Genomic DNA, 22,186 nt, shown 5'->3' with positions numbered 1-22,186 from the left:
CCACCACCCTAAGCACCACAGCTACACTTTTTTTGGACACTTCCAGGGGTTGTGACTCCACCACTGCCCTGGGCAGCCTGTTCCCATTCCTGACCACTCTTTCAGTGCAGAAATTTTTCCTAATATCCAACCTGAACCTCCCCTGGTGCAACTTGAGGCTGTTTCCTGTAGTCCTGTTGTTTGTTACCTGGGAGAAGAAAACAACTCTCATCTGGTTCCAACCTCCCTGTCTGGAAGCTGTGGAAAACAAGAAGAAAACTCTGCTATATCTCAGTTATTCATCTTGCAATAAAGTCATTTTAAATGTAGTTCCACAAAAGGTTTGGAGTGTGGTTTAATTCTGAATTGACATTTACCAAGTTCTTTTTTTTTTTTTTTTTTTTATCAGCAAAACAGGAATGTGCTTTTCTGAGCCCAGAGTCCACCTGGGTTCAAGTCCTATCTGCAGAGCCACAGGAAGCAGAGCACAGACACTGAGGAGGCACAAATTGAGATAATTTCGAATATATTTGCATATGGAGTTGTTCTGTTCTATTTTGCTCTATCAAAAGTCATAAAGGTTTGTGATTGCAGGTGGTATTTGGTATTAGAAATTGTCTGGTGCAAAGCTGCCCCACTTACCTTTGCCTTTTATTTAGTTTTACTGGAGAAATGGATGGAGTTGTAGGTCATGGAATTGTCATAGAATCATGGAATGGTTTGGATTGGAAGGGACCTTAAAGCCCATCCAGTGCCACTCCCCGCCACAAGCAGGGACACCTTCCACTAGCCCAGGCTGCTCCAACCTGGCCTTGGACACTTCCAGGGATGGGGCAGCCACAGCTTCTCTGGGCAACCTGTGCCAGGGCCTCCCCACCCTCCCAGGGAAGAATTCCTCCCTACTATCCAATCTAACCCCACCCTCTGGCAGTTTAAAGCCATTCTTTCTTGTTCTACTGCTACATGGCCTCATAAAATGTCCCCCTCCCATAGATACAGAAGTTTTTCTCCCTCCAGCTGATGTGACCCTGTGGGCTGAAAGATCAAGCAGCCTTTGGGATCCAAGTGGTGCCACCAGTGCTGCCCATGGCCCTGGGTATCTTTTGTCTAAGGAAACCAGATTTATTAATATACCCTGTAGTTAAACACGCTATAATCGAGTTAACTTGAAAGTGCAGCCTGGAGAACTGCTCTGGAGCTGGGAGGAGGACACCACCACCTCTGCAGGGCCACAGAGAGGGGCTGAGACCCCCCAGGCTCGAGCAGGGGGTGAAGTTTCCCTTCTGCCAGTCAGGGCACCCAGGCACAGAGCTGGTGGCTCACCCTGAGGTTTGGGAGACCCAGCTGCAGGTGGGGCTCCTGCCAAAGAGCTCAGGAAAGGTTTCCTTGGGTGCTGAGAGGAGAGGGTGCTCTGGCCTGTGACCAGGCTAGAAAAACACCTTTGATGGGTTTTTATACCTGTTTCTTGAATACTGAGTCAGTTTGAAAGCACAAAGTCTGGTTGTGCCCATAAACATCCACACATTTCCTCACCTGCAGGGAATGACCCCGATGGAGTCCCACCAGTCTTGGAGTTCCTGTGCTGGCACCCCCACCCCACAAACCCAACCCACCATAGAAAAACATCAGTGGAGCAAGACACCACCTAAAATTGGATGAGGGCTTTTGAATTTCACAGGAGGAACCTGGTACCAGAACCTTGGTGTGAAATGGCATTTTATTCCTCAGTGCTCATCGTTCTGCCTCCTCCTCATTAGCATTTCCTCTCCTGCCAGTGGTTCTTACACATGTAGCTGCCTAGTTAGTACACAAAAATACCTGGAATTATTACCAATCTGCAGGAGCTTTTTGTTTGATCTTTAATGTTTTATTTCTTTTCTCCCTGTGCACACTCTGACAAGTTTTTCTAGTTAGCCCAGGAGAGTTTCCTCAGCACACTCATTCTTTTTATGCTTTCATCTTTTCTCTTAATCTGGTTTATCTATATTCCTCTTCCTTTAGCCTTGTTATTTATGTTCCACAGGCTGGATATTTACTTGAGGTACTTGAGGGATAAGTCATTCCTAGCTTTTTTTTTTTTTCTAGAAAACATACTTCTCTTTAATTAAAAAAACCCATCCTGTCAAAGGTTGCAGTACCATAACTCAGAGAAAACAAATTCTTTCCATTTCCTATAAAGCCTACATTTTAATTAGATGATGTTTTCTTTTTATATTGTCAGAGAATAAAGTTTAAGACAATATTCTTCAATACTTTATGCTTTTAATAAATTATTTATACCGAGGTATATCCTAAGCTACACTGGCTGCTTCCTTTTCAAGGGCAAGGACTGTGCAGAAGGAGAACAGTCTCCATAAATATTCTAAAAAAGATATATTTAAAGGAAACAAATGCAAAGGAAGCTCTTACAAACAGAACTTTGGAAAGCAGATTGCAAAAACTGTATGATAATTTTGATCACTATCAGACTTGAAGTGGATATCTGGGTCATGTTTACAACAGCATTTTCTCTCTGTAGACTTAAGAGTTTTAGAGGGGGAAAAAAATGTGAAAAAAATGGATTAAGATAGGAAAACCTGAGAAGTATAAATTTCCCTTGCAGGTTTTCCAAGGAGCTGCAAAAGTCCATGGGCTGGGCTGGGTTAAAGACAGAGAGAAATGTGTGTGTCCAGCCACACATCTCCAAAATTTGCCTGCACTGCTTTGAATATTCTAATTTTCTACTGTTCTGAAAAGGCTGTTTTAAAAAATAAACAGATACCTTGAACTTCCTCACACGACCTGTAAAAGCAGAATTATTGAAGCCCAAAGTTTAGGCTTAGGACCAATGGAAACAATTATAAAACAATTAGAAAAAAGTCATCAGCTGCACCAGTGGTCTGCACATTCATGGATTAACAATTCCCCTTCCTAGTTAGAGATGCAACGTTTTTAAACCAACATTTTGACCCAGTTTTTGCACACTGATGTTGAATTAAAACCCTTGTGTTTGATGTGAAGGAGGTAGCACATCGCTTCCTCTGCAAGAAGTGTTTAATTTGGGGAAAATTCCCTTATTTTCAATGCTGCTGTAAGAATTCAATATGTAATTACATCCCAGAGACATTCTTAATATCTACATTAGCAAGTATCAATTAATGTGTGGTTACAGCCCTTATAAGCCCCAACCTGCCCCGTGCCAGTATGGGCACTGTGCAAGTCTTTTTACAACCCCCTGTTATTTTTGTTTTCTCTCCAACAGACAGTTCTTCAAAGACTATGCAGATTTGTTGACTTTCCAAATCAGTTTAGGAGTGTGCTGGTTCCTGGTTTAAATTTCAGATTCAGTAGTTTTGTCGTCACCACATGCAATTAGAAACAAAATAAATCCTTCAGGCTGTGCTCTGGAGGGGGGGGAGATGACACTGTTGAGGAGCTGATTGCAGAGGATGGCTGTCATTTGCCTTTGGTTTGTACTACAAATTAAAGAATGACTTTAATAAGGAGTCATTCAAGAATATCATTAAAATGAAAGTTTATCCCAGTCTTGCATCATCCTGCAACATTAAGGATGTGCACAGGAAAATGATTGGTTCGTGTTGCTCACTGATTTTCATCAAATCAGTAATTCACATATAAATATAACTGTGTGTGAATCTTTTCAAGGGCAACATCACTTCTGATGGTAAAATGTTGCTTTTATTGATGCACATTTGCTCCCTGACTTCTCTGAGCATCTGGGCACACATCTGAGGCACTCACTTCTGCCTTCAAATAATGACAACAATGAAGTGCCTTGGAAATGCTGTATATTGGCTTTGATTCCTTGGCTTAGAGGAAATATACAGTGGATTTATATTCTACATACCTTAATAAAATTATGTAGAATATTCCTTATATAATATATTCTCGTAGGTATGGACTCCACACCTCCAGAAAGGAACCAGGGGAAATATGTCCTCCCTGGGAGCAGAATCATTCTGTCTGTACTTATATCACTTCTCTAGACATGTATGACATGATGAATGGGAATTTCCTTAGCTAAAGCCAAATATTCTCCAGTGAGGAGATGGTTTGGATACTGCAGCTGTGATATATATACATCCTGTGAGACTGCAATCCCATCTCCAGTTAAAATCAGTCTAAAGCTCTGCAGGACTAATTTTACTCTGAACAAAATTTACTATACCATCATATTCCACTGATTTCTGGACTCATTAAAAAGTAAGACCGACACAACTTTACGTACAGAAAAGTCATGGGGAATAAATCACTGAAGTTTTGCCCACTGCTAAAAGCCAGGGATCCTTTTTATCAGCTCAATCACACGTTCAATTAGAGTTTTATTGCAGTCAGTAACATGATGTACAGACAGATGAGGCCCCATAAAGCAGATGCTTAAGACTCTGGCCACAAATATTAGAAAGAACATGTTTCATTCCTATTTAAGTGGCAGTTCCAGTGTATGGGACTAAGTGGGGGAAGGTACTGAGTGCAGTGTAATAAATAATATGGCAAATGCACTGCAGAGCAAATAAACTGTTATGAGTTACACTTCATTTTAATTAGGCACTCAGTTCATATTCTTCTGCTCTTGGAATAGACCAAACAAATAAAAACGTGGCACAGTTCTGTGCACAGTTCCTGCAGCGCTCAGTACAGTGCAGTTCCCCTGTGCTTTTATGGGAAGTGTAAAAGCAGCCTGAAAAACCATGGGATGTTTATGTTGGTTGTCACTTGGAGGAGAAAATGTAAGTGTTGTTGCTTACTAGAAAGAGCTCTGGGAATAAAGTTGGTCACTAAACCAGGGAACTCAGGAAGCAACAGATTCTATACCATCATATACATCTGCACAGCAGGAGTTGGTAGGACACGGTCTGGTTTGATGCTGTCCTGACCTGCAGGTCATGGAGCCAAGGGCCAAATCAAGAGTGGCAGCCTTTCCAGACCTTCATGTTCCAGAGGGTAAAATCGCCTGCAGATTCCTTGGAAAAACAAATTTTTGCTGCTCTTCCAGATTCCTTCTACTTGGAAATGTCCCTGCCCATGGCGGGGGGTTGGAATGAGATGATCTTTGGGGTCCCTTCCAACCCAAACCATTCCATGGTTCTGTGACAACACCACCATGTCTGACACTCGTGGTGATGCCCAAACAACAGCCTTAAAATTTCATGTGCAGTCAAAACCAGCTTTTTTGGGCCCAAAAGAAAAATCCTTGGAGGCAATTCCACAGGAGGTAAAGAAAAGCAGTAGCTTTGAGTACAGAACTGATTTTTTAAAAACTATGTATCTCTATCATGATTTCAGCAATTCTGCCCCAGCAACTCCACCCAATCCCACCTGCAGCAGCACAGTGGGTGTCACTTGTGGTGGTGGGACCTGTCCTGCAGGCAATGGGTCACTATCACAGCTCATTCTACACTTTATTAGCTCTGCATTCAACAGCCACAGCTTTTGGTGTGATCTGAGCTTGACTGAGAGACTGAGAAAGCCAGAGATGTGAAATAGGCCCCCTCTGCCATTACCAGATAATGTGTTTTCAATGAGGTCCATGCAGCTGTAATCCAATGCTGATATCCAACATTCAGCAGGGTTAAATATCTATGCACACACTGCTTGAAAGCAAAGGATCATGAAGAACATGACAAACCTCAGAACCAGCACTAAGTCCAATGGATGGCCTTGGCAAAGTGGGTGGGCCATGTTTGGAAGCCATGAGTTAATTAATGATCAGAAGGAACAACAGTGCTCATTTTACTTTCATTGAAAAGCTGAGCTATTGGAAAAGATCATATTAAATAAACACCTATACATATCATTGTTACGTATATATGTTTAATGCACACATATATAATATATACTCATGTGTGTATAGATATAGAGATAAATATATCTGCATGTATTTATGCATCTCAGGCAGTTTCATTCCTTCAGGCAACAACTTGCCCCTGACCCTCATGTGGTTGCAATTACCTCAATTACCACGTTATACATTTTCCTTTCATCTCATTGGGAGGAATCCAGAGTTAACACAGGTGATTTTGATTCCCCTTAATTTTGTCAAATCTAACTGAACCTGTGGGCTGAAACTCTGCATTTCTGTGGGCATCTATTTAAGGCAGGTGCAGAAGGAGCTTTGGTTTCCTCAGTGAGAGCAGCAGAGGGCTGTGGCTGACCTGGGAAGCACTTGGAAGGCAAGGTAGGCAAGAATTTTGTGTGAATTTTTGTTATATCCTGCAATTATTGGAGACTGGGAGGTGGAGTCTGTGGCAGGTACAGCCTTGCTGGAGAATGAAAACTTGGGAACAGAGTTTAAAATCCAGGTGTTGTGTGGAAGGGGAAAGAAACAGTGGAGGTGTTGTTGTGTTTTGCTTATTTTCTGCTACAGTTGTGCTTGGGAACAGAGGCTGGACTGGAGAGCTCCACTCTTTCCCTCTTTTCTTTCAAAAAACAAACTACTACGGTACAAACTTTGGTTTATCAAGTACTTCACCTTTCACTGTAGGCCACAGTTTTAAGCTATTAACATCAGGCAAGTTCTTGTGCATTTGCAACCAAGAGCAGACATTTTCCTGTTGTATTCAAGCTTTCAGGATTCCTGGAAACTAAAGAGAAGATTTGATTGGAAGGATTGGTACATATTTCATGCAGGGTGAATGGGTTTTTCTCTATTTGCAGGGTCTGCATTGTATGCAGACAGCATTATGGTATGTAAGTAGGGTTAATAAATATCTTAATCTTCAAATATTCCAGTTCAATTGACCAGTTCATGTGAGATGGGGGTGATGCTGCAATTTTTCTGGTGTTCAGGGCTGGCTTGATTTCCCCGTGGCAGTGCTGAGCTGGTGTAGGAAAATAGAGTTCAAAATTCCCTGAAGTCAATGTGTGCTGTTATTTTTGACCCTAAGAATGGGGTCAAAATAGGATAAATTATAGTTGCAAATAACCTTTTTCTCAGGCTTGATGTACAGAAGAATAAACTCCAAAGGTCAGGAAATGGCTGTTTCTGCTGCTACTGCAAGTTCCACATTTTTATAAAGAGTTTAATAACAAATATACATTTTGGGGGGCATGTTATGTGTTTGTTTCACTTTTGCTGTTTGGTGACTTTGCTAAAATGAGGAAGAGAGGGGCATAAAACTTTTCTCAGCTTATTTGATCAAATACTCCTGTCCCAAATCCCTTTGAACTTCATGTGGTCAACACAGCAGTGTCTTTTTTAATGGAAGTTGCAGGAAAACAATGGTAGTGTAATCCCTAAAAACCATCCAATACTGATATTTGCCTCTTTGCAGATGAGGAGCATTGACACAGAAATGCTGGTGTGGTTGCTCTTCTTGCTTTTGGGGGCTGTCACAGCCCAGGCCACATCCTTCTGTCATATTAAATAGTTTTGGGCTCCCACAGAGGACTTTTGTCACAACATTCTAGAAGAACATCCCAGAAACTTCCCTGACAAGTTTGAAGTTGTCACACTTGAAACACCAGTTTAAATGCTCAAGGCCTGCAGGAGTCCACATGTCTATCAAAGCAGTATTTTCTACTTTTAAATATAGTAATTGCTTCTGGGAAGTTAAGAACGGGACAAAAGGGTAAATCCAGGATGTGCTTGAGCCAAGAGTGTGACTGTGCTGCCCAGGGAATGGGGGGTGTGGGCACTGTGCCCACCTGAGCAGTTCTGAATTGGTTGCAAATTCCAGGTGCTCTCCTCTGCCAATCACCTGCTAAAACTTAATGGTTTAGGCTGTTCCTGACTCACTTGACTTGAGGATAGCTGTTCAAATTCATCCCGAGGCTAATTAGGAAAGGTTAATCACTGACTTCTTACCTTTTACCTCATCTCACTTGCCAACTGCTCACACCTTCACCGGGGGACTCCAGAGAACTCAAAAACTAGCTGCTTTTTTTCTTATGTTCACGAAATCTGCCCAACATAGATTTCCCACCTCTAAACTCTTCTCCTTTGGGATCTATCTCAGTAGTCTCTGGGCTTGGCATTGCCCAGTTTCCATGTGTGCCAAGGAAATCACTGCTGGAAAACTGAAAATGCTGGAGCATAGAAGTGTCACATTGTTCTGACCTTTAACTTCAAAATACCCTCAGCTGGCAGGAAGAGTCAAAACCTACAGCTCCTTTCACTGCCATAATGCACAGATTTCCAAGAATACCAGAAAATAAATATTCTATATGATCCATCCAGGCTTTCTGATGTCTCATGAACAGATAGCAAGTTACAGGAACAGGGAGGATGTGCAGGAATTGGATGTCCAGAGAGAAGTCAGGAATGATTGCTTCTTGCAGGGCACTGAAAAGAACTAATCAGTTGGTCAAAGCAAGGAGCCTCCAGCAAATAAAAGACCCAAGAACTGGAACCAGTGAATTTAGATCAACTCTTGATGGAAAAACAAACCTGCTCCCTCTTGGTCAATCAGTTGTCCAGAACTCCAACTGTTTAACTATCTTGTTGTGAAATGCTTTCAGTCACACTTTACTGTCTCCCTAAAATCTTCTGCTTTCTATACCTGTGATCCCACCAGTTTTCAAGCACATCTTTAGGAAAAGGCTGATTTTTCCAGACTAGGGGCTCAGCAGGATTCTTCAACAGTGAAAAAATGCTGCTGTATTAATTGGTGTTGATTGGTGAAGCTGTTGGAGGAGTGGGAGTGGTTTCAGACTCTTCAGACTGTTAATATAACGTGATAAGGACTAAATCAGAGGAACAAATTTGGTCTTGTAATGGACTTTTGTAATATGTGTTGCTTAACATTTACAAAAAGCTGCTTTTGTCATTTAGTCCACGTAGTTGTTTTCAGCAGATAAAACCACAACAGAGCCCTTTTATCACAGTAGGAAACTTTTCCCTTTCCCCTCAGATTCTGAGCAATAACAATTCTGGGGGGTAATAATTATTCCTGATGCACTGTAGCATGTAAATGAATCTGTTGCTTTGGTGGCATTACTGTGAAAGCAGTGCTGATGGTGTATGCTCAGAATGAGCAAATTAATTAACCAAACTGTGAAATCAAATAAATCTCCCAGCAGTGACCTCGATGTCACCAAATAAAGGAAGACATTAGGTTGATGTGTTGTTGCTTTTGTTGAAGTAAAAGCAGAATTTAAGAGCTAAATGCTGTCATCATTCTGAGTTAAAATAGACTTTCAGGCTGGCGATGCACTGCTGGCAGGGGGAGATGGATGTTTGATGTCCATTTAGCTTTTTGTCTGGATCTGCTGCAATCAGGCCTATAAAGCAAATGCCACAAACCAGTATTTCCTTGGAAAGCTGCATCAGGGATAAAAATGCAGCCCTACAGATCCCCTATTGATACCAGCACTGTGCAACCTCTCTGCCCTACACAGCTCATTTGGCCCCTCAGCTGCTGACCTTGGACATCCCCTTTAGTACCAATGCCTTTATCTCCTCCTCTCTGGGGGGGTGAGAGTTTCCAGAGGCTGTAAGGAGCATTCCTGATTTTGGATAACAACAGTGCTCTGTTCTTTTCCCTCCTTCTACAATAAAATAAACAACAAAGCCTGATATTTGCAGCTTTTTACGTGGCAAAGAAACGAAATGTATGATTGTAGTATCAGGGTTGTACAGCAGCATAAGCTCTGCAGGGTTGCAGTTATCAGTGGTGTTATCAATATATGCTGATGGGACAGGAATTTAAGGATGTTTTGCAGGGAAATTATTACAGGGAGCTCAAAATCCTGAGTGTTTATGCTGCCATCTATCATGGAGGTACTGCAAGAGGAATGAGGATTTTTCATCCAAAGGAAAAACAAATACAGTTTTTACTGCATTTATTTAGAAAAGGTCAGTGTGTAGAAAAGTTCATTAGATTATTGTATTCAAAATTTGGTGTTTAACAGTCAGCAAGTGTGGAAGATTTACTGTTGAGGGAGTGTGTAAGGAGTTAAGGAGCTCTGATGGTGTGTTGACAGGAGGATGAGTCTCTCAATGGGAAACCTGCCTTGGGAAAGGAGGCTCTGTGGGATTCCACTGGTCACCCAGCCAGCAATTCCCATCAGAGCCAATTGCCATGTAATGTTTTCTGTCTGCAAAGTCAACTTCGAGCTGTTGGAGTTTGTTTCCCCAACTGCTTGAAACCCTGCATGTCCTAATGGTGACCAAAATCACTGATGCTGGGAGGTTCACACACTGCAAATTGGAGAACTGGTCATTCTTTCTCCACCCACTCATCTTTGGTTAGGCTGCAGTAATGATTCTCAATCCCCTCAAATCCACTTTTAATATGTCAACTCCCCCCAGATTCAGTGGAGAATTGGGGTTTCAGTAGGAATTCAGCATATAAAATTTGGGACAATCACAACCATATTAAGAATGTTTCATTCAGCTGTGGCTGCGTCGGTTCTGGGGGGATAAAATGACTAAAAATCACTGCACTGTCACTAAGGCAGAATATAAGAGTGTGATGCTGATGGATACAAGATGGACTTGTGCTGCATGGGAATTGTGAGCTTCCTGTCCAGAGGATTCAGTGATAATTCCTTTGATCAGGAACTATCACAAACTCCATTCCCCCCGGGCTGGTATCTGCAGTGCTGATAGTGAATGTATTTGTCAGTTAATTCTGTCTACCCGGCAAAATACAGGGAGTTTTCTGGCTGAGGGGAGATGGGAAGCCTCGATGTGTGGGGATCCCCATGCAAGCTGGAAGGTGATTCCTAAAGGTAGCTGTTGGTAGTTTATATGTATTTGTGAGAAATAAAAATCCAATTTTTTACAGGCATATTGGGAAGTTGTAAGATATCCAAGTTCAAAAATACTGGACTTGAGCATCAGGGTCTTTTTTGGCTGAATAAGAGAGATGCAAGAGTTCTTAAAATCTTTTGGGGCCATTTTTGTACAAAAGGGGTTCTTCTTCCTCTTTAGGCTAAGAACAAAGGAATATCCATCATCCTTGACAGGGGATGCCTTGCAGCCAGTCAGAATAAAAGGAAAGCCCCTTTTTAGAGAAAAAAACTTTTTTAGATAAAAATTAATATATTTAATTTATCTGGAAAAGGGCGGGATTTTGTAATACTATAAAATGAATGAGATGTGAAGCCAAAGGGTCTTTCTCCCCAAAAACTCGGTGGGGGAAGGACCCTGCATGCCAAATAAATTCCTGTTTGTTTCTTTGTTCCCTGAGTTTATGCTGCCTTTCTAAAATTAAAAGAGGGATTTTTCCCACATATTTTTTCATGAGGGAACCTTTTTTTGTGTGTTTTTCATTTTACAACATGCGATTAACTCTGGAAGTGTTCAGGACCAGGTTGGATGGGATTCAGAGCAACCTGGGCTAGGGGAAGGTGTCCCTGCCCATGGCACAGAGTGGCACTGGATGAGATTCAACCCAAACCATTCTATGATTAGCAGTAAGACTTTAAATATTATAAAAACGTGGGGTCTTTCAGAAGTGGAGCTCCAGTTTGCGTGGTTGATGTTCCTGTTGTTTCCCAAATTGCAGGTTGGCACTGGGTGTGACCCAGGGGGGAATTTGTATCAAATAAAAACCAGGAGTGAGCTCAGCAGGAGGCCAGTGCTTCATTCTCTGTGTCCCATTAGGTTTGTAATATGGATACTTCAAGCACTGACTGTTTTTCCATTAAAGGAACAATATTCTTTTTTAAGGAACCTGTTGGTGCTGATTTTCCCTCAGATATTTAATTTGCACCGTAGTTTCCCTAGAAAACAACAAACCAACTTTCTCGTGAAGCTTTATTTAATCCTCCTGAAGAGGCACCTCTGCTGTGGCTGCAGGATGGGGGCAGTTATTGATGGGGTGATAACAGCACAAATATCTCCCATAAAATATCTGCTAAAGGCCATTTGCAGTTGTTTCCTATATTCTTTAATTCCTGTTTCAAACCACTTCCCCGATTTTTTGGTTTCAAATCTACCCACAAGACTCTTCAGAAGACGACAGCCTTGGGATTTCCCCTTCAACAAATCTTGTAAGAGGAATTTATTGAAACTAATAAATGAAATTTCAGTAAAGTACATCTGATGAAACTGCTCTTTTAATTGTGCTGATGTGACTTCATTGAATGATTCCTGACTCACCTCAGCATCACTGAGAGGAAAGCCAAGCTGGAAGGGTCTGTCTGAAATGCAGGCAGCAAGAAAAGAGTGGAATAAACTGGTTGGAAATTTTAAAATTATGATGTGGAAAATACGTGGGGAAATTCCTCAAAAACAATTCAGCCAATTATTTCATTACAGTTGTACCAAAACTGTATCATTTTGAAGTGACTAATATTTTCATTTGAGCATTATTTGGGTAAATCTTAGTCTTTCAGAGATTAATTTATGTAATATTGTACAACTAATACATTATTCAAACCAAAATTTTAATATAAATTAATTGCCATAAATAAAAAAAATATATTAAGGATATATTTTGACATTGCTAAAGTAAATCAGGAAACTATGCATTTCTTCCTTGAAAATCTTTAAAATTCTCCTTTGCCACTGCTGCTAAACTGGGCATTTCAACCCAAATAAAATTCCTCAAAAGCCTGTGGACCAATTGTAATTTTAATATTTCCTATTCAGAACTAAAACATACTTCAAGTACCACTCTCAGATTAGATAAATATACTATTGTTTACAGTTATGATAACCTTTAAGATCCTGCAAATGCCTTTAAAAAAGCTAATTACATGCTTTTATTTGCCGCCAGTAAAAACAGAAGAATAACAACCCAACTCATTTAATCCCTACTGTGATTTCCTCTGGGCTAATTAAAGTGTACTCAACTGATATCTTAACTGCACAGCCATAGGCAATCCAAACATTTAAAGGGACCAGCATCCTGCATTCCTGTCTGGAATGAGCACCAGGATTTGGGGGGTTTGTGGGCACTGGGAATGTCCCAAGGAACTGCCCCGGAGGAAGAGTCTGGGTTGTCCTGCCAGTGCTCACCCTGGGGGCTCACATCACTCATGGGGGTAATACCGAGGGTGCTCCTGGTCTAAATATCTACAGGACTCTTAGTAAGGTCTCCTGCTCCTCCTCCTCTGTGTTCTTGCTCCGAAAACCCTCCCTGAAAGCTCTTCACGGGTGTAAATCCAGTGGATTCCCCGGCACACACTGCTCTGCCTGCACCAACAAGCCTGGATGAGCTTCCCCTTGGGGAGGGGGTGGAAGCTGTAAGGGAAATAGGATGTTGAAGTTGGATAAACTGATAAATTTGCCCAGTGGGGTTGTTCTCCTGCAACATCAGCTCTGGCCACTCTTAACTTTTGGAGAGGATGGACTGGCACAGGTTGCCCAGAGAAGCTGTGGCTGCCCCATCCCTGGAAATGTCCAAGGCCAGGCTGGACAGGGCTTGGAGCAACCTGGGTTGGTGGGTGGCATCCATGCCCATGGCAGGGGGTTGGAACAAGATAATCTTTAAGGTCCTTTCCACCCCAAACCATTCTAGGACTCTTGGCTACCAAGCTCTTCCAAAAAGAACAGGTCTGGTGCTGTCTGTACCTCCCAATATCTGCACTTTAGGTAAGGGAACCTTAAAAATGCTTGTATTCCAAGATGAAAATAGGCTTAAAAAAAATCATGTAGTATTAGCATGAATAATAAGCATTTTGAAGGAAATGAAGGTGCCAAGTCAAAAATCATTCTCTTAGTCAACAATTCCCTGCCTGTGCCTTGGTGCAAACAGATTTTCGTGGCTGGATTGAGGCCTTTGGAATGTCTGGCTAATGCACTGTGGTGCTGAGGAGAGAATGAGCTCTTAAGAAAAGCTGCTTCTTTACAAACAACTGCCATCGACCTTTCTGATGGTGACATTTGCATTTATAAGAGGCATGAATGGACTATTCTTCACCTTTTAAATGCACGCGGTATTTGTCTTTCCCTTTTCTAGATGCTTGGGCTTGTTGATGAGTCTTTAATGCCACAATTCAGTGTGTATTAATTTTTACAGCTGTTAGAGAGATGCTGGAAGGGAAATAGTTTTCAGCCCTTCCTTGTCATATTAGACTATCGTGCTCCAAGGCAATAAATAATAACAGTGATTCATTCAGACCGTGTAAACCTCTCCATTAAAACACTCAGTAGGATAAAGGGACCATCAGAGCTCTCCTGTGGTTTTTGTTTTCTTGAAATGTTAATATTTAGCTCATCCTGTTTTCCATCTCCCCTAAACAGTGGTGTTCTCTCCTACTCTTCCCGAGGCAGAAATGGGGATGTGTGCCACTTTTTTTGGGCATTCAGCCCACAGGGGATGCCTGGAGCCATCAGCAGGAATGGTTTGTTTGATTTTATGACATGAATACTAATTATGCCCTCGCCTCTGAGAAACGAGTCTTTCTCCTTCAACGTGGATTTGTTTTACTGTGATTTTCCTCATGATTTTTGTCCCCTCTAAGAACAGTTTAACATAGTATATGTATTTCCAGAAAATGTTTCTCTACCTTTTTCTTCTTGCTTGGAATCCTATGGATTAGCTATTTTCCATCTATATCTTTAAGATACATTTCATTGTTCTTGTTAGGCCAAGCAAGAATTGAAAAGACTTCTTAAAAACCTTCCTGTTTTGTTTCAGGCTATGACCTGAAATCTTTGGAAAAAGAAAATAACCCCATTTTCTGAGTGAAGCTTTCTATCCTAATGAGATTTAAGTAGTATGTGTAAGATGGGATCCAACATTTAAGTGCTTAGCCTGAAACAGTTCAATTTTATCCCTCACCCAAAGCATGTACAATGGCTTTATTCAAGCATTAAGTGAAAATAATTCCTTCTGTCTTTCCCAGAAAGCCCAATCAGTGGCCAGTGTGTCAGTCAGGGCCATGAGCAGAGGGAAGAGCACCAGGGCTGGGTAGGAAAGTGAAATCTCTCCTGAAGGTCCCTTTCCCTTTTAAAACCCTAATTGTAGAGGGTTATGGTTGTTATTTTTTACCCTGAATATAAGATTTCATATCCACTCTGACAGATGATAGAACTTCATTAAACATCAGTAGTCACAGGTCTCAGAGGTGACTTGTTTTGTCTCCTGTGTTTTTACAAGTTGGTGATTTTTCCAGGATTTCTGCAGTGATTTGCCTCATCCTTGAACTTTCCATGTCCTTGAACTTCCCATGTTTCACTTGTAGGGAGTCAAAGACAAGCTACTAGTAGGGAAAATTCTCCAGCTAATCTCCTTTTCTGTGTGTTGATAGCAAGGGTAGAGTGTCCAAGGTAACCTGGCACTTCCCAAGGGAATTCATCAGGTGTGGAACAAGGAAAAGTACCCCAGCAAAAGATGGTGGGAGGGAAAAATCTGTCCTTGGCTCTCGTGCTCTCTCCATCCTTAAACAAGTGCTGGGAGCACAGGAAGAGCTGGGTTGGAGTGATGCATTTTCAAGGACAAGTACAATATTATTAGAGTAGCAGACCCAGAAGAAGAGAGCTGAGGGTTTGAAATCCCAGAATACAGAATTTGCCAGAAAACTGGGCAAAATACTGATAATAGTGATAAGGGATTATACAGGATCTGCAATGAGGATGGTCATGTTTTGGTAGAGAGGAGTAATTTTGATTGAATGTCAAAAAGTTACAACTAACTTTTGTTCGTCTGTATTTCACTTTGATTTCAATTTCTCCTTGTGAATATATTTCATAGCTTTTATTAAATTGAGGAAATAAACCCAAACAAATGGCAGGTTTTCCCCTAAAAAGGATTGAGTTAAAGCCTAAAGGCTGCACTGTCCTGTGTCTATGCAAGTGAACTTCACATGAAGTTGGACATCTCATGGTTTATGTTCTGTCCATACTTTCAAACACCTTTACTGAAATCATTTAAAAAGAATCAGTCTTGAAGAAAAAAAGTCAGTTTATTCATGATTTCTCTCTCTTTTTTTTTTTTTTTTTTTTTTTTAGGTAAAATATCAGCTATTTTAAGTGATGTTACATTAAGTTTAATTACAGGCTTCATTTTCTTTGCTGACCCACAGATCAGCTGGGAGGGGAAAAAACAAGTTAATTTGTGTAGCCATCATCAGACCTGCTCTTTTTTTTGCTTTCTTTTGGCTGATATAGGGCAAAAATGATGTTCCAGGAGCACGGTCCCAGCATCAAGCTCTGGGATGGTTCTGCTCTTGCAGGTGATGCTTGGCAGGAGCTTTCCCTCCTGTCAAATGGGACAGTTCATCCTTCCGTTTTGCCTCCAGAAATATTTGATTTTAAACAGATTCCTTCTCAAGGAATATGGTGAATTAAGCCAATCTTAGAAGGTGTTTGAAGGTATCAGGAATTATGCTTTTATTGAAACTAAATATGAGTTAGTTGTCCCTGCTGACTCCAAGGTACGAGCTGCTCTAGCATTTCTAGGAGTTTATAATTATTATTATTTCCCTTCCATATGGATCTTAATTGTAAATCTGCCAGTGAATTTACTTCAGCGTTGCACTTTGCCTGCCTGGATGAGTTTGGAATTTATTATTTCAATTTGATTCCCTATACTTTTTGTAGGAAATATTTTGGTGTTCTTTACTGAAAGAGCTCATGGTGAATTTACAGCCCTTTCTTCATCAATAAATTCAGAAAAATCAAATTACTGTTAGGCATAAAACCCCCAAATACTATATTATTAAAGTACATCTTGAGACAAGGCATCATCTTGTTTTATGAGACGTGGTTCAATGCTAGAATGGTGTTAGAGCCTTGTACAGGAGACACTTGGAGTGATTATTTTTTGCTTAAAAAGATTGATAAGAGGGATAAGAAATTGCTGGTGAATATTTTTATTGCAATAATCATTTGATTCTGCTGGTGTTGCTTTCAGTGCTTTCATTTTCTTGTCCTCTTTGCAGTGGCTTTTTTTAATTAGGGTCCAAATTTGAAGGTATTACTCATCAGTAGGAGTAGTCACTGCCTTATATTTATTTTTGGGGGAGCTATTTTTTGCACATAAACACTGACCAGTGTTACAGGAATTGCCCTTCCTGGCAAGGAGGGAGATGGTTTTGCTCTCTACAGACTTCCCATCATAAAAAGAATCCTTGTGCCACTGAGGGCTGGTGAGATTTCCCATTAGGAAAATGGAAAGGATGGAAAATCATCCTACATTTTTGACTACAATATTCCTCCATCACTTGCACAGTCAACAACCATCCTGAATTAGGAGCCTTCCCGGGAAATAAAGACAGAACAGAGCTAAATATTGTTCAAGAATTTACCTGAAATACCAAAATTGAGATATTTTATGTAAGGCTTTATAATCTGTGTATGATAAAATGAACAGCAGCATGAAAATCCAGGGTAGGCTAAAACAAAATCATCCATTGCTTTGATTTGGAACTTGTTGTCTGTCACATCCATCCCAAATCTCACTAAGAGAAACCTGGAGATTAAAATGCAGCTGAGTTCTAGGCACAGACTAAAAATTACACAATATAAAGGTTCTCCAGAGGGTGTTGGAAGGGTTTGCATCCATTCATTAAGCCACGTGTTAATGAGGAGAACTATCATGTTGCATCCATTTACTGAAAGACTCAACAAAATTGTGAAAAATCAAGACCAAAACAAAATAACTACAAATTTGAGGGTGGAAAAAAAAAATAAAAAATTGTCTGGAGGAGAAATGGATGATTCATTAATTTGAGTCTTTCTGAAGTTACATCTATTCAGGAAACTCTGCAAAAGACTCGAGTCCAATATCAATCCTAAGGAGATTAAGTACTTAAGCATTATGCTGTCCTCTAAATTAAGGAAGTTGTATAAGCTTAATTTCCAGAGGATTCGAAATGTGATTAAACAGGATATGCCATGATTAAATATCTCGCTGCCATCCATTTCAGGCTGGATTAACTCCCTCAAAATGAACTCTCCCACAATATTTGGTTCAGATAACTCCCTGGGAGGCTTTTTTGTGTGTGTTATAGAAGCTTGTCTATATTTTGGCAGTTTTGCACAGAAAATAACAAGTGTAAAAGCACAGATATTGCAGAAATCTACTGAAAGCTCAGGGTGCTCCTCAGATTTTTTTATTCCAGCCCAGCCCTCTCTGGCAGCTGAATTAAGTTATGGGGGAATCTGCTGCACAGTCTGAAGCTGAGGATTCTCAGCTGATTGCTGACACTGGGTTGTTCATGATTCATCCAATACCTGTCTGGAAAAAACCTCCCAAAAACTTCCATACAAATTCCCAGCAGTCCCAGCTCTTTCACAAAACTGGTTTATTTTCTTTGTGTCTGACTCTGATGCTCTTTCTGTAAGAATTAAGAGGTAATTTCACCTTGCACTGGGATTTACAACGAGGTCTAGAAGGTTTTTGTAGCTTTGAGTATTTCCCTACACTTTACAAGTGTACTGAACCTTGATTTTCCTTGTGAACTAGTAAATATTGGAAATATTTCACGTGATCCATTGTCATGAGATTGTGAGGTGTAACTGAGGGATTCAGTTTCTAACATTCCTTAAACAGGTGTATTTCATGGAAGTTTTCACTGGCCACAATGAACATTTCAGAATTGTAACAGATTGCAGAGTGGAAAACATCCTCTTTTAATATTTTAGATTTTAACTCTTGTCTGGAAGAGGGACAAGGAGAAGCCCAACCCTTGTGGCACTTGGTTGTGGAACTTCCCACTCCACTCCATCTGAGCATTACATTTCATATATTTGAGTTATTTCTTCAGCTGCCCAATTTTTTTTTCCCTTGGCAGACCTTACTTTTTCTTCCCCTCCCCATTAGATATGGGATTTGCTGGATGTGATCAGACAGGAAAGTCCAGGAACCTCCTGCTGGCAGCAGTTACCAGAAGTATTTCAGGAGGAGAGAGGGAGACCAGGAATAAGCTGCACACAAACTCACAAAACCATATGAAATCTGCACCCAGATGGGGTGGAGATGCTCTGAGCTGCATCAAACAAATGTATAATTTACTCTGCAAAACTACCCCACCACAGAAACTCAGGAAGGCTCCTGCTGTACTTCCACATGGATCAATAAGGGTGTAGGACAGGCCTTTTGTCCACCTCCTCTGCCCCACTGCTCCTGAGAACAGAGACTTGGAGGAACCAGGGAACCATTTACCAATTTCTTTAACCTGCAAATATATTAATGTATGCACCTCTTATCTGCTCATTATCCATTTATTGCGAGGTGAACCACTCAGAGTTCATTAGTCTGAGCTGCCTAAACTATTGCTGAGGTTCTGTTGATGCTTTAATGGCTTTTGTTGAGTTCATCCATTACTCTTGGTGCTTTATAAACATGAGTTCCCTCTGTAATAGCTCCCTCCTGTTCTTTTTCTCCCTGCCCTGATGTCTATCTGGCTGTATTTGGCTGCTCACTTGCTCTGCTCTCAGCCTAATGCCTAAATCATATAGAGGAGGAAGGGTTTTAAGCTGCTAGTTTTGTTCTTCCATTTAAATCCAGTTCAATTCAAATAACCATCAAATCTACCTGACTGCATCTGCTTGTCAAATAGGTGAATGTCTCAAATCCAGAGCCCACGCAGAGGAGATTCATAATCAGTACTTTGGTCAGCACCCTTTAAAAAAAAAAATCCCTTCACACAAGGGTTGTACAGTAGAACTCTGGAAAACATAGAAACAACATAATAATTTCAAAGAATAAGATGCTCTCACACTGTATAATATCCTTCCTTGCCCCAGATCCCTTACAGAAATGCCATCTCAGTGCAGTGAGAGTAAATAATGCTCTGCTCTCCAAGTTTCTTACCCCAAATGCCAGTGATCAGGTCAACATCAGAAAAGTGCCCCAGGCACCTGCTCCCAGTGAATGAAAGGTCTGTCAACAACGAAGTTAGCACTATTCATGATCTGATTTTGGATGAAGCACTAGACCTAGCCCGGAGCACAAGGACCTAGTTTAATGTCACCACTTCAGCTCAGCCCAGTCTTACAAGTTTCTCAGTACAGTAGAAAACGAGCCCTGCAGAAAGGCAGCAGCAGCAGCAATCTGTCAGCTATTTACTGAGCCTTCCCTGAACTCCCTCCCTCACTGCTGTCCCCGACATCTGGCCCTGGAATATGGGCTTGGCTCTGTCACACCTGCTGGACAGGGCAGCCCTTGTGAGCTTCCCTCCTTATTTACCCCATAGAAAGAGATCTTCTCAGCTCACTGGCTTCCTTTGCATATTAATCAGCCACTGATCTTAAAAGAAATACTGATATCAGGCTGGGAAAAAAAAATAAACTGTGTTTATTCCTGTTTGTGTGTAGGAAAAGCTGCTTTTCTTACATGGCATTGCAAACTGGGATGTGCAAAGGACTGGGCTCACCTTATTGCTCCCACCTATTGCAGGAGGTGCAGACAGCACGTCCTCCAATATGGGCATTTCATGGTAATTCAATTGGAGTTAGGAGCTGAAAGTGTTGTTTTTATGTGGAATATGCAGAGTCCTAAATAACCAAAAGAGAGATCAGGCTGATCTGAGTAAACATGATTTTTCAGCCCTTTGCTGAGACAGCTGTCAAATGGCAAAAGGATCTATTGGCAATATGGCCACTGTTGAGTTAGCTACAATATTCCTCTCTCCCTATAATTTTCCTTTTCACCTGCCAAACCTGCCCATTTATATGCTTATATCCTGTTATTATATAAAATCAGGATGACAAATTGTACGTCTGCAGCCCTCTTTGTTCCCATTCTCCAGCCCAGTGAACATTCCTGGTGTACATCAGTTTTATGTGAATGTAGGATGTTTGGGGTTTGTGAAAAATGTTGCTCTGCATGATTCATTTTACTGCAGCTAATGCCAGGGAGAAAAAAAACTCCACACCACCTCTATAGGAAATAATAGCCTGCTTCTTGGACTTTGCCCATATATTTCTTTTGTCTGGTTGTTCTTTTGTTTAAACCACTATCCAGGTGGAATAATCAGGTCTCTACAAGCAGAAAGCTATCAACTCTGCCATTATATATCATGCTTTCTAAGCATCACTCACACATGGCAGGGAAGGGGGGGTTGTGCCTTATTAATTTTCAGGTTCCCAAAGCTGTGCCTTTTCAGGGAGCCTGGTGCCACCTCGGTGTGGGCAGAGGGGACACAGGGTGGGCCCCAACAAGGAGTTCATCCTCCCTCAGTCACGGGGCAGGTGCTGATACCATCAGCATGTGCTCACACACAGGAACACTGTAAAAAGCAGAGATGAAGCCTTGGTTCCACTCACATCAGGCATAAAACTCTCGTTGACTCCGTTGGGGCCAGGATTTTATTCCTGATATGAATTTTCTCTGTCAGACAACTTAAAGATGCTTTTATGAGGGAAAGAATCTCGCCATCTCAAATAGCATGTTTGCAATTCTGGAAATCTCTGACATATGTTTTAGGAGTGTGTCATATTTCCTACCAGGAGACTTTATGATGCCCAGAGCTTTGTGGGGAGATATCTGCACACAGGCTGTGATAAAGCAGCTGAGATGTTCAGGGATGGTGCTGGAGGTCATTTTAAAGTTACAACTTTTTTTCTTTTTTAAGTGACTTCCTAAAGCTCCCTGTGTCGTTTAAGTACAAAAGAATTGTCGGTGGTTTTCTTTGGACCTCTCTTTTATTTAGATTTAGTGCTGTTACATGTGCTGCTGAGAAGCTGGATTGCATTTTCATAGAATCCCAGAATGGTTTGGGTTGGAGGGACCTTAAAGATCATCCAGTGATCTTTAAAGATCATCCCTGCCATGGGCAGGGACACCTTCCACTAGTCCAGTTTGCTCCAACCTGGCCTTGGACACTTCCAGGGATCCAGGGGCAGCCACAGCTTCTCTGGGCAACCTGTGCCAGCCTCTCCCCACCCTCCCAGCCAAGAATTGCTTCTTAATATCCCATCTAAACCTGCTCTTTTTCAGTTTGAAGCCATTCCCCTTTGTCCTATCACTGCAATTCCTGACAATTTTTGTGGATTTCTCTGTTTCACTTTATTACTTCAATAACACAGAGACCCGACCCAAAAGCCTTTCAAAGCAATAGGTGGATTTCCCTTTGGTTTCAGAGGATTCTGAATCATTGATATGAAGAATTAAAATGAAGAATATACTTTTCTTTTTTTTTTTTTTTTTTTTGCAAGTGCCACAAATACTCCTGTGCTTCTACATCTTTGTCTGTAATTGAAAATAACCCACTTTACAGGGCCTCTGTTTCTGTGCTGAATCCATCCTGCCATAGACCAAGCGTGCAGTTATCAGCAGAATGCCATGCAGGATTTTGTGGGAACACAGGACCTATCTTGTGTCACTGTTGTGTGTGAGTTTAACACGAAATATAACCCTATTAA

The 22,186-nt window shown here is 41.2% G+C and overlaps 1 long non-coding RNA gene across 1 annotated transcript in view; it reads left to right on the top strand.

Moving 5' to 3' along the window:
• Positions 1-5,107: 5,107 nt before the first annotated feature.
• LOC113999999 overlaps positions 5,108-22,186 on the top strand; it is a 45,326-nt gene continuing 28,247 nt past the window's right edge. Inside the window, exons 1-2 of the long non-coding RNA XR_003545078.2 lie at positions 5,108-5,194; positions 6,077-6,157. This is a non-coding gene — a long non-coding RNA (uncharacterized LOC113999999). The remainder of the gene's footprint in view (positions 5,195-6,076; positions 6,158-22,186) is intronic.

The sequence above is a fragment of the Pipra filicauda genome, unplaced genomic scaffold (assembly GCF_003945595.2).
Source record: "Pipra filicauda isolate LSUMZ 115617 unplaced genomic scaffold, ASM394559v2 scaffold204_size1372650_pilon, whole genome shotgun sequence".
Lineage (NCBI taxonomy): Eukaryota > Metazoa > Chordata > Aves > Passeriformes > Pipridae > Pipra > Pipra filicauda.
Note: the sequence above shows the minus strand (reverse complement) of the source record. Positions and strands in the feature narration are given on the sequence as shown.